At 37.2% G+C, this 3,105-nt stretch overlaps 1 pseudogene; it reads left to right on the top strand.

Moving 5' to 3' along the window:
* The first annotated feature begins 2,274 nt into the window (after positions 1-2,274).
* LOC145689250 (histone-lysine N-methyltransferase SETMAR pseudogene) lies at positions 2,275-2,778 on the top strand (annotated as a pseudogene).
* The last annotated feature ends 327 nt before the right edge of the window (positions 2,779-3,105 follow it).

Genomic DNA, 3,105 nt, shown 5'->3' with positions numbered 1-3,105 from the left:
TAACCTCTATATCTAGAGGCCTTCTCCTCGATCCGCAACCTGAGGACGCGCCATGCCGTGGTGACAGGAACCCACGTTACACGGATTAAAGTACTACTGTATATCAGTTACTTTGTTTAATATTTGAGTGAGTAAAGTCTGATCTTCTAAATTCCAAATAACAATTTTCATTATCTAGAAGAGACTATTGAAATTGTTGTTAAAAACAAGCACATTGTGTTGTCAGAATTTAGTATATCTATCACACTTTTGTACCACATTGTTCTACTGAAGTAATGAAACTAGACAAACTTCATTCTCCAATTATTCCACGTGGGATGTTTTAGAAATTGTCTGTCTCTCATTTGGTAATTTACTTTTTCTGTTCATTTACGTTTCTTAAACTGCAGAGTACAATTTACGTTCCTTAATGCTTGTTTTATGAGTTTCACAAGTTCCTGCTTAAATCCCTTTCACACGAAGAAGTACTTTTCAATAACAAAATTTGACAATCAGCACTGACTTTACGTTTATTAAAGCATCATTAGCCCGCTTTCTGCTCATAAAAAAAAATATTAGCGTATATGGCATATTTTGTTTTCACGCTCTACTCTAGCCAATTGTTTTTAAGTTGGTCACAAGAAAGCGTGTGAGAGTAGATTTGTATCAAAGTTGCATCACGTGAGTGTGACGTAATGTCACGTGGTATTATTATGGGGGTCAAGGTGGAACAAACCGAGCCGTGTGGGGCTTCTAACCCGATTCGCTCGCTGACGCTCTCTCAGCTGTTTCGTAACGTAAGTAAATCACTTTTTACATATAATGTATTATATAACATCTACAAGGCAAATGATTATTATTTTTATGTTATTTTAATGATAAAATTGTTATTAAAATTTAAAAAAAATAAAAAAATTCTTTTGCCTGGTTTGAACCAACGCTAAAAGCGATTTTCATTACTAGAGCGTGCGCTAGCATGCTCAGTCACGAGGACTGACAGCACTTGGGGTTTGATTGGTGTTACATATATGCTACATGACGAGAAACGGAAAACTTCAGCCAATCAGAACCGTGTATTTAGCTCCTATGGCTAGGGTCGAGAGTGATTAAAATATATGAGCATAGATTTAATAAATGTATGAAAAATTCCATATATGCTGCCAATTTTCACGAAAATTCCCTCTATCTCTATTCGAAAATGGGAGAAAATAAATTGATTTTACGAGTTTTTGTCCTTTAATTTTTTGGGGGCTGGCCTAAACTGTAACTTATTTAGTTTATACGAAAATTCGGCAGTATCTGCAATACGAAACTAACATATTTTTGCTGCAGCGCCCTACTGTTGCATAGATATTAGCCTTCAAGTTGCATTATTGTTCGTATATTTTGTTGATTAATATTGCTTCGTCACATTTTATGTGAATGAGTGCATACTTTTCTCCATTTATTTAATCAATTATTTCTTTCAAAGTTTATTTTATTAAACGCCTTCAATGTTTTTATCAATTACAAATATTTACAATCACAAATTCTGGTGACAATGAAAGGTGACATCTAGGGCCCACAATTTTAAAATAGAAACAAAAGAAATAAATAGAATATCAGCTGATTAAAAGAACAAACAACTTGTAACGATTATAATAAAATAAAACAGAAATAACCGTAGTAATCATTTCTGACGCCAGGGGTATCTGTATGTGACGGTTTCTGAAAGCTGAGTCATTGGCAAGTCGGCTAACGTAGATAACAGGTCGCAATCGACAGTTCGAGATCAAGGATTCGCAGTGAACCATGTCTGTGTCGAGAGCAGTAATCAGGGCTTGTTTAGTGTATGTGTTCAAGTTGGGCTCAAAAGGTATGGAAGCAACAAGAAAAAAATGTGCAGTGTTTGGAGAAAGGACAATTAGTGAATGGACAGCTCAAATGTGGTTTCAGACCTTTTCGACCGGTGATGAGATAGTTGAAAACAAACATCGACCGGGCAGACCAAAATCTTTCGACTCAAGGCAGCAATTGAAGAGGATTCAAGTCAAACAGGTCAAAAACTCGCTGAACGATTTGGGGCAAGCGATAAAACTATTCTGGTGCACTTGCATGAGCTTGGAAAATCGAGGAAACTAAGTGGGTCCCTCACGTTCTGACTACTGCGAACCGTCTCCAACGACTGAACATTTGCTCTTCCTTGCTGACTAGGAACAACAAGTGTCCAACTTTGGAGTGTGTGATGAAAGGTGGGTAATGTACGATAACAAAAAACGTTCGTACCATTAGCTATAGCTATCGTCAAATGAATCCATGCCTTTAAGTGCAAAACATGCTCTGCATCAGCGGAAAGTGATGCTGTGTGTATGGTTGACTACTACTGGGATTGTGTATTATGAGGTCTTGGAAAGTGATAAAACCATAACCAAAGAGGTGTACTCAGCACAATTGCAAGGAGTAGCCGAACAGCTAAGAAAAAAACAACCTGCACTAGTGAATGGGAAGGGTGTTCTTGTCTACCAAGACAACGCTAGACCTCATACAGCAAAGATGACCCTGGAGGCGATTTCTTCTCTCGGCTGGGAACTTCTGCCATATTCAGCGTATTCACCAGACATTGCTCTATCAGACTACCATTTTTTTCTGTCTATGGACAACCACATGCGTAATCGACAATTCAAAACTCAAGAAGATGTTGAAAACGCGATGGCGCAGTTTTTTGAGTCCCAACAGAAAGATTTCAGAAATGGCATCTACAGACTTGTAAAACGATGGGAGAAGGTTGTAGAAGCGGATAGTGTATATTTTGCGGAATAAACATCAGGTAAACGCATTTTTGGACCTTTTCTTTTTTTACTGAAACCGCTCAAACTATCTTGGTTACCTGGTAGATAAAAGATAATCGAAAAATGGAACAAGAGCTCGGAAGACCAATTTCCAACCATTTAGAAAATGGGCATTTCTAAATGGCTGCAAAGGGAAAGCTACTAGGTGACTCGTAATAACGGTATCTCATGCAAAATAATATTGTCTAGCGCGGTCTTGTTCCACATTTCGATTATCATTTATCTAATTGATGATATCACATAATTACTGTAAAATTAGCAAGTATTTTAATTTTTCACTGATTAGGTCTCTTAATCT

This window comes from Thermobia domestica, chromosome 7 (genome assembly GCF_964235325.1).
Source record: "Thermobia domestica chromosome 7, izTheDome1.hap1.1, whole genome shotgun sequence".
Lineage (NCBI taxonomy): Eukaryota > Metazoa > Arthropoda > Insecta > Zygentoma > Lepismatidae > Thermobia > Thermobia domestica.
This window is presented reverse-complemented; position numbering and strand designations above follow the sequence as displayed.